Here is a 19,078-nt window from a genome sequence, read left to right as displayed (position 1 = left end):
TTGCAATAAATTTTTCTTATTTAGGTCTTATTTCTCAAATATACTCTTTGACCCAACAATAGTGCTACTAGGTCCATAAACTAAAGAGACTGTAGCAGCAAGCACCCTAGAATACTCAGGGTGGCTGCCAACACAGGTTCTTAGATCTGCTTTTCTAAAGGAAAGCAACTCAAAATGGTTTAACAATCTTGCTTTAATCAAACATATGTCATTTACCTAGTTCAGGGGAAAAAAGTCAGTACCCTGAACTTCAGAGAATACAAACAAGTTACAAGCAGACAACAAATACAGAGTAACATCAGCAGACAGGCTTCCAACTGTCTGACCATTACATCCATACCTAGTCAGCTACCAGAGAGAGAGAGGCACCAACATCTGGGTTTTCAAAGCTGGGGGAACTCAAAAGCTGCCCAGAGTCTTGTCTGGTCAAATCATATAATTCTCAAAGTGAGCCCCAAAACAAAATCTCACATCAGGGTTATAGCCTTCTCCTGGCTCAGAGAATGTCACAACCCTCTTGACCCATTGCCCAATCAAAAAGCAAGCAGGTGTGGGCATTCCTGAAAAATAAGCCTCCAAGTTACCACATTCAGCCTATTGGTGGAAGAGTATATTTTCAAATCAAGGAAGGTTCTTAGAGTCACTTAAGCCTATCAAAGGGCCTAGGGGCAGGGAAGATCTTAAATTCCCCTTCCCATAACAGAAATAAAAGAAAAAGGAGAAGGACTCTTATATAAAATAATATTTATAGTAGATCTTTTTGTGGTGGCAAAGAATTGGGAATTAAAGGGATACTCATCAACTGAGAAATGACTGAACAAGCTATAGCATATGAATGTGATGGAATACTATTGTGCTATAAGAAAGGATGAAGGGGATAATTTCAGAAAAACCTGGGAAGACTTGGACAAACTGATGCAAAGTGAAGTGAGTAGAACCAGGATAACAATTCACAGAGTAAGAGAAATATTGTAAAGATGATCAACTCTGAAAGATTTAGTAACTGATCAATACAATGTCCCACTACAATATCAATGGATTCATGATGAAAAATTCATCTACCTCCATAAAGAGAACTGATGGATTCAGAGTTGCATATTGAAGGTCCTTCCTTCCCTTCCTTTTTTTCTTAACATGGTTAGTGCAGAAATTGGTTTTGCATGATCATATTTGTAATGAGGTTTCTATTTCTTGCCTTCTTTTTTTAAAGCAATCGAGGTTAAATAACTTTCTCAAGGTTACACAGCCAGTTATTTCTGGGTGTGGTGCTGAGTATCTGAGCCCAGATTTGATCCAGGTCATCCCAACACTGGAGCCAGTGCTCTTACTCACTGAGCCACCTGGCTGCCCCTAAGCAATTGGGGTTAAGTAACTTGCTTAAGGTTACACGGCCAGGTGTTTCTGGGTGGGTGCTAAGTGTCTGAGCCCGGGATTCGATCTCCAGGTCTTCTCAATGCTCCTACTCGCTGTGCTACCTGGCCGCCCCTATTTCTTGCCTTCTTAATAAGTGTCAGAGAAGATAGGGGTTTGGAACTGAAGATAGAATTTTAAAAAATGAAGTTGGCTTGAATATATAGTAAGAATGAGGGATAACTGATGGACAGTCTGTGTGCTTCATGGCTATCTACTCAAGTTTAAGAAAGATAGTAAATTGAGTATACCTCCTGTGAAAAATTGGTAGGAAGATATGGGCAAAAGTCACAGAGAACTGAATAAATTAAGGATAGGTTGTCATCTGCATGATTGCAGGAAATACCTGTATTGATGACATCACAGATCCATCAAAGAATGAAAGCAACTTGTAAATATCCAGACTCCAGAATTTCTAATGAACTGTTTAGGGTACAACATATAGTCACCATTGGATATATAGCCAAGGACATAAATAATTTGCAAAGGAGGAGGAATTGCCAATTATAAACCATCTAAAATTACTCAAATTCTCTAATAATAGTGAAAGTAATGTGAATCAAATGTTAAATCCGTCTAATTGACAAAACAAATTCAAGGTGAAAAAAATGTTTCAGGAGATGTGGATAAGCAGGTATGCTATTACACCTTAGGCAGGATTACAAATTAGTGCGATCTCTGTGGAGAACAATCTGGCACCACATGGAACAAGAGATATTTGGTAATTCCTGCTGTGTTGGCTTCCTCTGTTCTGTTTCCCCCTGTTTTCTTTGAGATAAAAGACTTTGGAGAAATACTGAGGCTCTATATTTCTAAATGTTAACACTGAAACTAGAAAAGTTATTTCTAAAGCTATAGAGACCTATCCTTGGACCTCGGCCAGCATCTTCAGAAGCTCTCCTTCTAGGCTTCTTTCTTGTGACTTTTAATCCTTTAACTAGTATAATAATAAAAAAATCCATCACTGAAAAAATCCCCAAGAAAAACTTGTCTAGTCTAAACCTCAGATGACAAATGTGAAGTCTGTTTCTGGGCCTGTGTTTTCCTGCACTGTAGGACCTGCCAGAACTTGTGATCTTTTGAATTAGCTTTCAGGAATCCGAGCATCTTAATAATATAATTAAAAACACAAAAGACCCACCTATACTAAAATATTAATAGCTGATTTATCATAACAAAAAATTCAGATCAACCAATACATCCAATGATTGGGGAATGGCTAAATAAATTGGAGTCTATTAATGTAAAGGAATATAACTATGCAATTTAAAATGACAAAATAGCATTTAAGAAGCATGCTAAAACCTCTGGGGAATAATCTAAAGTGAACTGTTTGCTGACCAGCTGGACCTCTTCTGAGTGAGTGGCTGGAGTGGAGGTCTGACTAAAAGAGAGCCATACTCTGGGGATAGTTGACCAGAAGAATTGGGAAAAAGGGTGACTGCCCACATAAAAGTAGGGGCTGTTCAAGAGAGAATAGCTAGTTTACTGCTAACCTGAGCATTTTCAACCCCAAATCTTGTTAAAACTAAACTTGTTAAATTTACAGTTTATCCCTGTTGCAAAATAAATTATTCTCCAGCCACTTTCCTCTACTCTTTGCATGTCTCTCCATTTCAGGTGTGTTTCTTGTAAACAACATATTGTAGGATTCTGGTTTTTGATCCATTTTGCTATCCATTTTCATTTTATGGGAGAGTTCATCACATTCACATTTACAATTCTGATTATTACCTGTGTATTTCTCTCCATTCTATTCTTCCTCCTTTTTGTCCTCTCCTGTCATCATTTCACTCCTCACCAGTGTTTTGCTTCTGTCTACTGCCTCCCCTGCTCTGCCTTCCTTTCTGTCAGATAGAAAAATCCCCTGAAGCAAACAACTCCTTGAAGAATACAATTGGTCAAATGGAAAAGAACATAAAAAGCTAATGAGCAAAACAACTCCTTAAATGTAAGAATTGGGCAAGTGGAAGCTAATGACTCTATGAGATATCTACCATCTCCCTTGATCTGCCTTCCTTTCTATTAGTCCCCACACCTTTTATTTAATCTTTTTGCTGCCTACTTCCCTGTCAGGTAAGATAGATTTCTATATTAGACTGATTGTGTGTAATCCCTTTTTGAGCCAATGCTGATGAGAGTAAGCTTTAAGTGATGCCTAGTCATTCACCCTCCCAGCTTCCACTCTACTGTAATAGGTCTTCTGCCCCTCTTCATGTGAAATACTTTATCCTATTCCATGTCTCCCTTCTTTCTGTACCCATTGTACTCTTTCTCATCCCTTAATTTTTTTAATGTCATTCCTTCAAATTCGCCTTATACCCATATCCTCTATGTATATTCCTTTTAGCTGTACTATTAGTAATACAGTTCTTAAGAATGACAAGTACCATCTTCTCATATAGAAATATAAATAGTTGAGCTCTATTGAAGCCTTTAGGTTTTCTTTCCCCTTTTAACCTTTTTTCTTGGGTCTTGATATTAGAGATCAATTTTTTTTTAAATTCTGGTCTTCTCCTTATGAAAGCTTGAAATCCTTCTATTTCATGGAATGATTATTTTTTCCCTTAATGTATTCTGATTAATTTTGATGGGTAAGTAATTCTTGGTTGTAGTACTAGCTCTTTTGCCTTCTGGAATATCATATTCCATAACCTTTGATTCTTTAATGTTGTACCTGCCAAGCACCATGTAATCCTGATTGTGGCTCCCTGATATTTGGATTGTTTCTTTCTGGTCACTTGTAGTACTTTTTTCCTTGATCTGATAGTTCTGAAATTTGGCTATGATATTCCTTGGGTTTTTTATTTTGGGATCTCTTTGCTGAGGTGATTGATAGATTCTTTCAATGCCTATTTTGCCCTTTGGTTATAGGGCAGTTTTCCTTGATAATTTCTTGAAAGATGCTGTCCAGGTTCTCATTTTGATTATGGCTTTCAGGTAGTCCTGTGATACTGATATCTCTCCTGGATTTATTTTCCAGGTCAGTTGTTTTTTCCCATGGGGCATTTTACATTTTCTTTCATTTTTTTATTCTTTTGAATTTGATTCTTGATTTCTCATAGGGTCATTACCTTCCACATGCCCAATTCTAACTATTAAGGAGTTGTTTTCCTCAATTAATTTTTGTACTTTCTTTTCCATTTGGCCAATTGTACTCTTTAAGAAATTGTTTTCTTCAGAGGATTTTTCTATCTCCTTTCCCATTTGACCAGTTCTACTTTTTAAGCAGTTTTCCAAGCTGTTGACTTTTGTTTTTCATAATGCTCTTGTATTACTCTTATTTATTTACCCATTTTTCCTTCGACCTCTCATATTATTTTTAAGGTTTCTTTTTTTTGAGTTCTTCCATGAGTTCTTTCTGGGCTTGAGACCATTTCCCATTTTTCTTGGTGTTTTGCCAGTAGGTGTTTGGACATTGTTGCCCTATTCTGAGTTTGTGTCTTGGTCTTCCCTGTCAACATAATAACTTTTGATGGCCAGTTTCTTTTTCTTTCTTTTTTTTTTTTGGTTTTTTTTCTTTTTTTTTTTTTTTTTTGGCCTTCCCTTCCCCACTTTAAAAAAAAAATATGAGTTCTGCACCTGGGTTGGGAGGGGCACTGTCTCAGGCTTCTTGTGCCAGCAGGTATAGGTCATGACTGTTTACCTGGTGCTATGCTGATGCTGTCCTGAGGCCCCCAGGGGACACTTGTGTCTGATACTATGCTGAGGGTTGAGGGTGTGGTAGCTGGCACTGCTGGAGGCCATAGGGTTCTGGCAGTTTACCTGGTAGTGAGCTGGGGTCCTAGTGGTGTCTGGTGTGTGCTGAGGCCTAGTGCAGTATTTCTGCATTTCCCTGGGGCCACATACATGGAGGTCTGGCCTATGGAGGATGCCTGTTTCTCTGGGGCTACACTGAAGCATGTGGTGGTTCTTGGAGCTGGAGTCTGCCTGTTCCCCTGGTTATGCTAAGGCATGTGGGGAGTCCTAGAGTTGGCATTTGCCTGCTTCACTGCACTGGGGCTCAGGATCTCCCACTGGTTTGCTGAAGTGGGGCTTGTGCTCCCCTTTTATCCTAGTGACTTGGACCTTTCTTGCTGATCTTCCAAGTTTCTTGGGATAATATTGTTTAACTCCATCTTTTTGCTGGTTCTGCTATTCCAGGATTTGTTTTGGGGTGCTATGTTATAGTTGTTTGGAGGAAAATATGGGAGAATTACAGTAATTTACTGCTTACTTCACCATCTTGGCTCCAGAAGTCTTGTTCTTTGACTTTTCCATTATTAAGGATTAAATTATGTAGTCTACAATTAATTTTTATTCATTTCTTATAAATCCTCTATTTCATTAAATATCCAATTCTCCTCTTGTAGGATAATGCTTAGCTTTTCTGGATAAAGTATTCTTGGTTGGCAGCCTATGCCTTTTATTTTGGAACATTATATTCCAAATTCTTCATTTCTTTAAAGTAGTATCTACTAAACCTGCCAAATCTTATATAATTTTTCACTGTGGCTTGTTAGTACTTGAGTTTTTCTTTATGACTGCATCTAGTACTTTTTCTTTGATCTATTATTTTGGTTATAATGTTCCTAGAAGTTTTCATTTTTGCATTTGTTTCAATAGGAAAGAACAGTAATTCTTTCCATTTCTCTTGGTCCCTTGGTTCTAAGAAATCTGGTCAGATTTTTTAATATGATATCTAGGTTCTTTTTTGGCCATGACTTTCAGGTTGGTGAGTAATTCTCAAATTATCTCTTCTTGATTAGTTTTCCAGATTGATTGTTTATTATATGAAACATCCACTGTGTCCTTTTGTTCAGTCTTTTGCTTTGTTTTTAACATTTTTTGTTGTCTCATGGAGTCATTGACTTCTATTTGTTCCTTTCTAATTTTCAAAAAGCCTGTTGCTTGGGTAAGGTTTTCTGTCTCTTGTGCTAAGATGTTAGTTCTCTTTCTAAGCCTTTCCCCTATAGCCTTCACTTTTTTTCCCCATTTTTTTTCCTCTAGCACTCTCACTTCATTTATAAAATCACAGCTCTTGTTTATGTTGCTGCTTTTGGCCCATCACACAGCCTTAGGCTGTAATTGCTCTTCTGCAGGTCCCCATGAAAAGCTTTATCACTCCTAGGTACAGTCGCTGTCTCAGATTGCACTGGATCTAAGGCCCAGCTCTGGGCTATGAACAACAGGAACTCATCATAGTTGGCACCTGTTCCTGCTCCCTGAACAGTGTTAGGCCTTTCTGTGCTGGATCCATGACCCTTTTTTGCCCTAATGCAAAACTTAAGGATTTCATTCATTTTTCTCTGTCAGGCTCCACCCAGCCCCTCCCTCCATCCTTACTCTGTTACCAGCTTCAGCAGATCTTTCTGTTTGTGCCCTTGGGCGAACTTGGGCTGGGAAAATAACTCACTGTGATTTTTTTCCTTTGGATTTCCTGGTCATGGCTCAGTTGGTACATGTAGAGAACTTTCAGGAGTCCCCTGGCTCCACTAATTAAATATTCCCCTGCCCTATACAGTTATCTGCAAGGTTACAGGGCAGATAAGCAAGAGGGCGTGTAATCTTTTTTTTGTTTATGCCTCACATATGGTCCTAGGATATTACCCTAATAAATAACTAACCTTAAGCAAGGGTAAATAGTAAACAAGACTAAGGGAAGGTCCTTGTACATTGTCTGCATTCCTTTGGGTCACCTAGAGGGAGGGTCCTTGTACATTGTCTGTCTACATTCTCTTGGGGGGCATAAAAACTCTGTGGACTCCTTGCTTCTTTGGCTATGTATGAAATGGTCCTGTAGTAAACAGACTATTGATTACACCCCTGTCTCATTATTCTCACTGCTCACTAGCCCACCAACTGCACTGGCTGAAGTAGATACATTTTGTAGATCTTTGTGGAGTAATTGTGAGAGTGAACTGGGTTGTACTGGTTTCCTCCAGAGATGGGATTTGAATCCTGACTCTAGTCAGTGCCCTATATACAGCACCATTCTTCCTTTCGAGATGAATGGAGGCATAATGTTGTAATAGAAAGTACAGTGCACTTGAATCAGAGGACCTGGTCTCAAAGTCTGGCCCTGATGCTTACTAGCTGTGGAGTTTCTTACCCCCTTTCACCTTCAGTTTCTGCTTCCATTTAGAAGGCAGGTCAGGGATTGTTGATTGGAGACATTTGAACAATTCCAGCCCCTCCCCCCCCCAAAGAAACTATAGAACATAAGGGGCAAGTAATAGAAATAATGAGGTATTTAGATTTCACCTTTTGATTTGTTCTGCACACCATATCTTGTAAACCTAGTGAAATTTTATAGGCTCACAACCCAAATGAATTGTTTGAAGATTTATAAAGGGAATGAAATTAAGAGTGGTTTATTCATAGATTGTAAAGCAAGAATAAAGAAGTGTTTATACTTGGGTGCTCCTTTATGAAGTATGAAGAAATTCTGCCATCCATGTGATGGAATTCTAAGTTACTGTCTGGCTAAAGGATTAGCCATACTGATGATAGCCTTTGAAAAGTCAGCCAGATTTTTAACAGTCTCTAAGAACTCAGTTATTAAACAGTCCCTGAATTAAAGTGACCTCACAATACTTGCAGAATCTACCTCACAGGACAGTTGTGAAGTTCAGATGAGATAATGTATGTAAAGTGATTTGATAGCCTTAAAATCCTACATAAATGACAGTTATTATTTAGTGATGATGGAAAATAAATCAACACATCTTTATGGTTAAGGTAAGGTTCTCCTTTTTAACTACATGCCCAAATGACTGATTACATGATCATCATCTCTATGTCTCTCCTTCCCTCTCTTCTCTATTTTCTCCCTCCTCTCTCTCTCCCTCCCTCTCTCCTTTTCTCTTTTCTCTCTCTTCTTTCTTTCCCCTTCTCTCTGTCTCCATCTTTCTCCCCTTCTCTTTTTTCCTCACTCTTTTTTCCATTTCTCCTTTCTCTCCTTCTGTCCTCTGTTCCTTGCCTCTTTCCTCTTCCTCCTCTGTTTTCTTCCCTCTGTCTCCCTTCCTCTCTTCCCCCGCTTTCTTCTCTCCTCTTTCCCCTGGCTCCCTTTTTCTCTCCCTTTCTCTTCTCTCCTTTTCTCTCTCTCCCCTAATCCATCACTTCCCTTCTCTCTTTATATCTGAAAGCTTTATTTTTAATTTCTCTCTTACACACACAAGCAAGTCATCCATGATGTCTGGATGTAAGCATAAATCAGGCAATAAGAAGTGTAGAAGATGAAACAAAAAGAACTGGAAGAAGCAGGCAATTTAGCCTTCATTGTTTCAAATGAGATGTGTCCCTGTCAGTTGCTGGTGATGCAGGAAAGTTGCTGCCAGATGCACTCTGACATAGTGCTAATACTTCCTTCATTCAAAGATAGTCATGGACCATAAGCATTAGCAAATGAAGACTTTTAGAAATGAGAAAATTTGAAAACCTTATCCTAAACTCTAAGCAGACAGTTTTTTGTAGAAAGTTCAACTTCTGATTCATGCTTTATTACAGATTCAGAATTTTGCCCTAATCTGACCATAGATTCTACCTGAAAAACTGCAAAAATAAAATGAATTGGCTCATATAAAATGTATACAGGGAAAGGGGTATACTTAGGAAAAACCTGGTAAGTTCTTCTGGAGTCCCTCTTATGCATTCTTAAAAAAACTGTTAATCCCTTCACAGAATTTCAGAGTTCAGGGGCCGTGACAAGTGATCATCTAGCTTCTTCTGGAAGACCTCCAGTGAGGGGTGGGAGGCTCACTATCTTCAAGGCAGCTTATTCTAATGGGATAATATTTGTGAAGCACTTAGCACAGTGTTTGGCATATAGTATGTATTTAAGAAATGCTTAATTAACACTTCTCTCCCATTCTACTTTAGGAGAGCTTGAATTGTGAGGAAGATCATATATACATACATATATACATATACACACACACATATAAAATCCTAAATCTGCTTTTTTTTTATCCAACTTCTCTCCATTACTCCTAGTCACATTCTCTGGGACCAAACACAGCAAATCTAATCCATCTTCCACATGACAATCCTTCAGATAATTGAAACAGTTATCAGGTCTCCCCCTCCCCCACTTCCCTAAGTCTTTTTTTCTCCAAACGAAACATCTCCCTAGTTCCTTCAAGCAATTATCACATAACATGGATTCAAGATATTATGCCATCCTGTTAGTCATCCTCTGGACACTCACTAGCTTTTCTTTCTTCTTTTGAGACAATCAGGGTTAAGTTTCTTGCCCAAAGAAAGTAAGTGTCTGAGGCTGGAGTTGAACACAGGTCCTCCTGACACCAGGGATGGTGCTCTATTGACTTTGCCACCTAACTGCCCCTCATTAGCTTTTCAATGTGCTCCCTAAACCCAGAACTCAACGAATACTCCAGATGTGGCCCGAGGAAGGTAAAGAAGAGAGGTGTGCATGTGTTCTTTTTCCTGGAAACTACACCTCTCTTTGTATAGTTCAAGACCTTGTCAGTTTCTTTTGCTGCCACCTCATATTGAGGTTGTAGTCCAATAAATCTATAGGCCCTTTCAATATGAACTTCTCATTTATTTAACTATTTCATGCCCACCTTATATTTGGAGAACCGAACCAAGGGAAAACTATTTTAAGCATCTTCAAAATAGAACTATCAAAATGGTGCTTCCTTCCTACCCCTTCTCCCCTCCACCCCCCCCCCATCCAGAAGTAGATGATATTTTCTTTACTGCCATAGCTACCAAGAGTTGTGGAAATAGTAGCTAATCTGACCTTTCCTTTTCTCAATATCTTTGTCTTTTCCACCCTTCCTTGCTCCCAATACTATAATAAAACAGCAAATACAATATCTATGACTTCTCAAGGGAAGAGGGGTGGATGGTGTTGGATAGTTAAAAAAAATGTCCTTTATGTGTGTAATGTTAATGGGATTTAAAATCTTCCCCACCCATTAACAGGCCTCCAGTGGAGTCCATTAAGGAAAGCTAGTTTAGGGGAGCTTACTTGCTTGTAGGAAGACTTTAACACCTTTTGCTAATTTCTAATTAGGCACTGAGGAGGGTTGTGATGCCTTCTGACTCTGAGAAGTGTATATACTCTAAATTGCCCTTTTGCTTTGGGGGCCCCTTATGAGAAGGAACTTGTGATTCCCTGGTGGAGATTCTGAGTGGCTGTTATATCCACAGTTCCCAGATGTAAAGGCTCTCTTGATGTAGGGGTTTATGTAAAGTGTATAGTTAATTCTGGCAGTCAGAGCCCTGTCTGTTCATCTTTATTTCTCTGCTTGTATTTTCTCTGAGTTTAGGGTGCTGATTTTCCCCTAAACTAGTGAATGTAATTAAAAAAGATTGTTGACCCCTTGAACTTTGTTTCCTAGTAAAGCATATCTAAGAACCTGTGCTAGCAGCCATCCTGGGGATGCCAGTGTGGTTGCTGCTACATGTTCATGTACTTTTACATCTCCACCCCCATTCCTTCCAAATTAGTTTTTGGGAACAGGAACTGACCATTGTACCCTAGTAATCACCCCTTAGGTATAGTCTTATTGGAAGACATTCCCTGACTGGAAGGCTCTGTAAGACAAATAAACACAGCACACAGGAGGGCTGCTAGCACAGGTTTACTCTTGATCCAGTCAGATAGGAAAGACAACAAGAAGGGGTTCATAATCTTATGTTATTCTAGTCTCCTTTTCTCAGAAGAGGATTGCTGATAATGGGATGACAAACTCCTGGAGCATTCCCTAATCACCCTTCTCTCAGGTGCTGGTGAGAAGGGGGCAACTACTCCTATGTCTTGATGGGGTCAATGGAGACAGGCACAACTAGTGCATTCCCTAAATCCCCTCAAGCCTCAATGGGGGCCAGCTGAGGCACACACAGCATTTGTGCATTCAATCCTAAGGTTCCCCATTCACTGACCACCTGCTTTATAGGGGCAACAGACAAAGAAGGCATATTGCCAGCAATAACTGCACAAGTTTACATCACCCCATCCCTGTATCTCACTGTGCAGTTGCAGTGGATATTTATATTATTTGTCATTATATAATGCTACGCAAGCATGGTGGAGATGTTTTGAGCCATAACTGTGGGAACTAATATCTAACACCTGGGAACAAGAGATTGTTATGGCTGTGGATCCTGGGAAACTGAACCTTAAGAAATAATAACAAAAATCCCCTCTACACACATTAAAATCCACCTTACTTACACTAAAATTCACCTTACTTACAGGCTCTCAGAGAACTCTGAGCTTCCTTTATCTGCATAACCAGAAAGTCTGGTTTGGGGACCATTATATTAAAGCCAATACAAAATGGTAAAGTCATTTGACAGCCTCCCTGATTCTTAGCCCTCAGTTCCTCTTCTTGATGCTGGCCCTAGAAGTCTCCAGGAATGTTTTTCTCTGTTAATTGTTAATAGTTTATATTTCTGTAGTGCTTTAAATTTTACCTTTCATAACTTTGCTATCAGATAGAGAGGGATTTGACTTGCTCAAATTTTCATAGCAGCAGGGATTTGAATCATGTCTCCTGATATCAAATCCATAGCTCTTCCTACTTGGCCATACTGCTCTTCTCTGAGTGAGGACTGAAAAAAAACAAACTGCATAGCAGAATTTTCCCTGATACAGGAAATTACTAACCCAGTAATTCTTGAAATTTTTTTTTTATTTTGAGACTGAATCTCTCTGTCTTTTCCTGCCTGGAAGCACCATAGTCCCTCATATTCCAATCCCACTACTGATCTGCATGGAAGCTTTGACCACCTCTGCTTCTAGCCTGAGTACGGGAAGAAGAGTAAGTACTCTGAAATAATGCTCATTGCTACTCCACGCTTGTCTCATAAAGAAGAAGCTAAGTTTTTTTTTTTTTTTTAAAGAGCTGCAAACATGATGTTTGTCAAGGAAGTCCTGAGGTAATTCAGCTGGCATGCTTGGGGAGTGGTGAGTACCAAGTATGTGTTGGGAGATAAGGGTAAGGCTAATTTTCTCAGACTTGGGGGAGATTGGGCTAGAAATAATGGAATACACCTTTCCACCCAATTCTGTTAATATGGGTCATTTCCACCACAGATTCCCTCACCTTTCCCTCCTGTTCTCCAACCATCCAGAGCTTTTAAACAAAGACTATTCACTCCTACTAAACACTCATTTCTACTTCTATGGGAACCAGGCATGAAAAAGGGAAGGCAATTCTGGGCCAGAATAGATTGTTTTTAGTTTGCTTATGCCTTTCTCTCTGTATCTCTCCTCTTGTAAAGTACTACATTTTCCTGGGTACAGGGAGATAAGAAAGTATAAAACAGAATTCAAACTATCATTAAATTAGATGTGATATGGTAGAAAGAGGACCAGCCTGGGATTCAGGAGACCCTAGTTTTAGTAATGACTTTGAAGTGATGTACTTTGCAATGTCGGGCAAATCCTTTCCCTTCTCTAGGCTTCAGGAATCCTTGTGGGAGACAAAAAATGTACCATCAACTGACACTCTTCTACTCCCCTATAAGCATTGAGCATTCCCTTTGCATGATCCAAGCAGCTCTGGGTTCCTTCAGTGGTGCATCCCCTGGCCATCTTTACTTTCATCTATCCCATCACCTCTGAGAGAGGGTGAGGCGGAGAGAGCCATGATGCTATGCTCCATGATGGCCAAGACAGCCCCACCATTCCAGGCCTCTCTAGGCTGCTGACTTTTTCCTGTGGGGCCCATCCTTGGGGTATAAAAAATCCTGATGATGCTCTGAAATCTTAAGTACTCAACTCCCTACTCCTGAATACACAAATACATATATACCCTATATATGTGCACAAACACAAACACACACACACACATATACCATACAAACTGTTGCTGGGGAAGAATTATTGTCACAAATCTGCTGATTTCTTTCTGCTGCCAATAGGATAAACAGTAGACTAAACTGTGGTGCTATTGATGTGATGCAGTTGGTGAGAAGTTAGTATGATAGAAATGAGCAGAAACTACATCCTAGACCTAATAAGGGAAGAGAGAAGGAAGAGCCCATAGCTTTGATATATTTTCTTGCTGTCTGATAAGACCAGAGGCAGCCTGGAAGTGTGGGAGTGTGAAGAGGCAGCCCATCTTAGGTTGGCTTTCAACTGCCCCCCAAATCTCCTGCACAGAGCTTCCTGATGTCTGAAATTCCCTTATTTGGTCTTTATTTAAGAGTAGGAGTGTAGAAAAAATAATTCAATTCAATAAATATTTATTGAACACCTGTTGTTTATAAGGCACTGAAAGAAGCAAAGACAAAACGAAAATAGTCTTTGCCCTCAAGAAGTAACATTCAATTGTGGTACCAATGAAAAAGCACTTTATTTAGGACTGGAGGACCTGTGTTCAAGTCTGGACTCTGTCTGGATTGGAAAGAAAAACTCCCTAAAAATTTAAGCTCTATGAAAGCAGATTGGGATGCCTTAAATGCCCCACCTTTGGAGGTCCAGCAGAGTCTGGACGACCACTTGTTAGGAATATTGTACAGGGGACTCCTATACAAGCATTTGTTGGATTGGATGAACTCAGGTTTCTGTGAACTCTATGATTCTGGGAGGTTGTAGGGTAGATGTAGAGGTTGGCATAAAACAGAGGTGTGCTGATGCCAGATCCTACAAGGGGCTGATTGAATTTTTAGTACGAGCATTTACACCTTGAAAATGGGCAAATGATACAAATCAGGGTTTAATTTATTGTATTTTTGATTTCTTTTTTTAAAAATTCTTTAATTTATTAATTTGTTTGTTTCCTTTTAGTTTATAGGATTCAATTCCACAATTCCTTGAATTTCACATTTTGTCCCCCTCCCTGCCCTCCTCCCCCCATGGCATCTTATAATCAAGTATAGGATCTGTAAATACTTTCACATTATACAATGGTCAGGTTATAAGGATGGATTGTACCAGCTGGAATGAAAAATGGTAAAGAGGACATAAAATCAAATAAGAGAACGAAAAAGATCAGGTATTTTGTTTCCACCTGGATATAAATTTAGTTCTTTCTAGTTCTTTCTCTGGATGCATGTTTTTCTCTCCATCATGCGTCTTTTGGGATTGACTTATATCCCTGCATTGTTGAGAAGAGTTCAGTCTATCAAAGTTGGTCGTCACACATACGTTGTGTCTGTAATTGTGTACAAATTCCTCCTGGTTCTACTCTTCTCACTCAGCATCAGCTCTTTTAAGCCTCTCCAGGTAAATATGAAGACCACCTGCTCCCCGTTTCTTATAGCGCAATAGTATTCCATAATATGCATATACCACAGCTTGTTCAGCCATTCCCCAATTGATGGACACCTCCTTAATTTCCAATTCTTTGCCACAACAAAAAGAGCTGCTATAAACATTTTTGATTTCTAGCCCTAAGAAAGGGGTAGAGAAAATGAATGTCACTAATACAAATTAAACTTAAAAGTATGTCATAGGTTTTTTTTTTGCCTTTTTTTTTGGAGGACAATTGGGATTAAGTGACTTGCCCAAGGTCACATGGCTAGTTTTTGTGTTAAGTGTCTGAGGTCAGATTTGAACTCAGCTCCTCCTGACTCCAGGGCCGGTGCTCTATTTACTGTGCCACCTAGCCGCCCCCATGGATAGTTTTTTTAAAAAAAGAAAGCCAGTTAAACACTTATCAGCACATCATTGGCATAATAAGTGGCTACCTACATGGCAAAGATAACGAGATCTCCTCATCCTCTCCCCTTGCCCCTCTCATTCCCTCCCCTCCCCTCCCCTCCCCTTCCCTCCCCTTCCCTTCCCTTCCCTTCCCTTCCCTTCCCATGTAGCTATAAGACCAAAGTAACAGCAGACTCTAGTCAAGGGCAGCATGATTTCCCTCCTGTCTTCATCATACTCTTTTCTTCTCTAGCTATCCCTTCCCCACACGCCTTCTCAGAACACGTTGCTACATAATCTCCCAACTCTCTCAAGAGTGCAAATACACTTAAATTCCATAGGAAGATTAGGTCCCAGGTTTAGGAGGCTTTGCTAAATAATGCTAAATAGATGATGACTTTGCTGAATGCTAATCATATCTATTGGCTGATTTTAATGAGGTGAGCACTGGTTAGGGCTAGTAAGCTATAGTAATAGGAGTAGCCACCTAAAGGTCACCACAGGCAGCAGCTGCACTCTAGGAGCTCGGCTAGTGAATATGTGTGCCATTTGTGTGATAGACCAGAATGGTAGCATTTTCCAAGATATATTCGGGTCATTTATGGATTTTCAGGAATCTACTGGAGAAATGCTACATCTGAAACTCAACTTGCATGCTGTCGTTTTATAGGAATCCAATTTGGATTTGGAAATTTGGCATTTTTTCCTTTTGTTTCAGAATGTAATTAGAAAACTAGTTTTCCTTTAAGATTCCTACCAGTTTTTTTGAGTTAACTTTTGTTTGGTTAAGTATTTAAGTATTAATATATGGTGCATTACTGCACCATTGTGAGCATGGAAAATAATATGCAGAATAGGGATGTGATGTCCTTATACTGATCCGGTGCCTAGCATTTTGCCTAGAGTACATCATAGGAGCTCATGCTTGTTCTTTTTTCTTTTAAAGCAGACAGACTGTTTACCTTAGAGAGACAAGAGGCTAGATGGCTTGTCTGAGATCTTTATATAGACTACAAATTTATAGGATACAACTCGCCTATTGACCTAGAAACCCTGAGTAACCAAATCCAAGTGATTAATAGGTTTTGGGAAATCCCATATTTCTTTGGATATTTTCTTAATTTTTAAAAATTTCTTTTAAAGTTTGTCTGCTTGACCAGACTGAGTGGTAGCTCTGTAGTTAGAGGACCTAGGTTCAAATAATATCCCTAGCAATCACTGTGTAACTGTGGGTTCACCACTGAGTTTCCTTATTAGTAAGAGGTAGAGGTTGGACCAGATGGCCTTTGAGGTACCCTCCAATTCCAGATCCATGATCTCACAAATAGATTCTGATGGTATATGCAGTTGCTCACACCTATTATTCCCTTTATTATAGAAGGTAGGGAAATGCATTTTTTCATCTCTTTAAGGAGTCTGCTGGTAGTACATAACATAAACCTATAAGTTAGTATAGGGAAAAGGTCTGGATCTGTGATTTCATTGGTATAGGAAATTTCTGAGTGAAAAAACTCTATTTATCAATGCAGGTTGGCACTTAAAGAAATTATACTCTTAATGAATTGGCTAAAGCTCTGAGAATATAAGTAAATTGCCTAGGGTCACATAGTCAGATGTATCAGAGGTGAGATTTGAATCTAGATCTTCCTGGTTCTGAGACCAACTCTCAACAGCTATATCATGACTTTCTCTACAAATATATAAATATTTGCCCATATTTCCATCTCTATTTCTATCTGTCTCTATCATCTACATAGGTATATTACTATATATTTATACATACATATGGATCTACATACATACATACATACACATATACATATGTACATATGGTTATTTGAAAAAGAGAACACTAAGAATATTTAAGGAAACCTCTGCCTCTCCAGCACACTTTTCTCACATTTTATTCTTCCTGGCTAATTCAAATAGTTATTCTCAACCTCCTTTTTTCATTCAAAGCTTTGATTGCTAAGTCATAAAATCTTAGAGTCAAAGCTGGAAGGGCTATCATGTAGTCCAATCCCCCTACTTCACAGATGATGAAATTGAGACCTAGAGATATTAGATAACTTGCACAAAGTCACAAAGACAAGCATCAGAGCCATAACTTGAACCCAATTCCTCCTTGTCCCCTCCTTCTCAACTAAAAGATCTTGGAAGACCTCTAATGCTATCCCCATATATATATATATATGTATATATACATACATATATGTATACACACACATATATAGTTTTTTTGTGTGGGTGTTAAGTGCCTGAGGCTGGAACCAAGCTCGGGTCCTCCTGACTCTGGCGCTTTACTCACTGCACCACCTAGTCATCCCCCATCCCCTTATCTTACAGATAATAAAGGAGTTGAGACTCAGAGAGTAAATTATTTGCCCAAGGTCCCATGGATAACTAGTAGAAAAAGTGCAACCATAACCCACACCTTCTACTCTTAGTCCAAGATAGCAGAATGTCTATACCACAACGTCTTTTCAGGAAGTTTGCTGCTAATACTCATCAACATCCAATTTACACCTTTCCTCACTTCTTGCCCCTTCTCTCCTCCAGCGCCACACATAAACACTCCAGGCAGCTGTTCATCATCCTCAAGATGATCCCTGAGTTAGACACCCCCCCCCCATTTAGATGTTGTCACTGGGTAATTTACCTACAGTGAGACTCTGCTCTTAATTGCCCAACTCACATGTGCATTAGCAGGTTGGGTTCTCAGAGAAAGACTACATTTCTCTATCTAGGGGTTCTAGGGGTATCCCTGGGGGTTAGGGATGATTCTTGAATGCTATTGGCTTGAGCCACCATTATGTCATCTTCTAACCAAAATCAATTGCCAATGGTTAGAATCCAGTATCATCTGACAAATTAACATTGATTAGCTACATGTAAAAGAATACTTACTGAGAAGGTATAGCAAGAACAGAAGAGCAAACATTTCTTTCCAAAGCTTGGGAAGCACACACTCCCTGTACCACCTAGATCCTTGAGGACAGGTGAGTTCAAACTTAAAGCAATTTCTGCATCACATTTATTCCAAGTTCATTGCTACATTTAGCATAGCTGATGGATAAATCACCATAGCTCCCTCCTGGCTACCTTTTATCTATGCCAGATCAAACAGGTTGCTCTGGATCATGCTCCTCACAGTCTTGGCTGATTTAAAAATCTGGCATGGATTTTTGGTGGCTCATCATTCCATCCTTTCAAAGCTTCAAAGCTCAGAGGGATGTAGGTGTTTTCAATATTCTTTCACCTAAATAAATCCAGTGAGGAACAAATACAAAGAGATAAAGAACAGAAGCCTGTATTCACAGATCACATATAATCCACCAAGTGGGGAGAGTCTGAGGCCTTTCCTCATCCAGAGGCTAACAGCATGTTTTTCTTACTTGAACACACCCAGACTGAAAAGATCTGTTTCTATCCTTTGAGTGATCCGCTTCTTTCTCCCAATTAGCTTTCCTTGCCAGTCTCAGCTCATTCGGAACTTTTAGCACTCTGATTCTATCTTAAAAGCACCGTGCTAGATATATGGATAGATAATGCATTTATTCATCACTTCTCATATTACAAATGCTGTGCTACATGCTGGGAATACAAATACTAGAATGAAAGTTAGTTTCTACTATCAAAGAGTTTACATTCTAATGGGAGAAGAATATATGAAGCAAGTTGGAAAGGAGAGTTGGGTGGAGCTGGTAAGGCTGCTGGTGAGGATATAAAAAAGTTGATAGAGTAAGGAGTGAAACCAGGAAGTAAGCATGGATGTCCTGGGTACCTCTTGAAATGGTTTTGATAACTACTATTTTGCAGTATGTTTGAGACCTGGTACTTCTAGGCCCCCTTCCTAACCAGTTTTTTTTTCATTATTTCCCTTGAGATTATCAACATTTTATTTCTTTACAGATGAATTTCATATTACTTTTTCTAGTTCTATAAAATAATAATTTTCTAATTTGGTATGGCATTGAATAAATTAATTTATGCATTATTGTAATTTTGGTTATATTGGCTTGGCCTATCCATGAACTATTAAAATTTCCCTAATTATTTAGATCC

At 39.2% G+C, this 19,078-nt stretch overlaps 1 long non-coding RNA gene across 1 annotated transcript in view; it reads right to left on the bottom strand.

Moving 5' to 3' along the window:
- Window positions 1–18,264, bottom strand: part of LOC138155057 (uncharacterized) — a 30,397-nt gene extending 12,133 nt beyond the window's left edge. Inside the window, exon 1 of the long non-coding RNA XR_011166747.1 lies at window positions 17,921–18,264. This is a non-coding gene — a long non-coding RNA (uncharacterized lncRNA). The remainder of the gene's footprint in view (window positions 1–17,920) is intronic.
- Between the last annotated feature and the right edge of the window lie 814 nt (window positions 18,265–19,078).

This window comes from Petaurus breviceps, unplaced genomic scaffold, assembly GCF_028583685.1.
Source record: "Petaurus breviceps papuanus isolate PSGF00001 unplaced genomic scaffold, PetGlider_PUasm1.0 91133, whole genome shotgun sequence".
NCBI classification, from domain to species: Eukaryota; Metazoa; Chordata; class Mammalia; order Diprotodontia; family Petauridae; genus Petaurus; species Petaurus breviceps.
The sequence above is the reverse complement of the archived record's forward strand: the minus strand, read 5'-3'. Positions and strand labels throughout refer to the sequence as shown.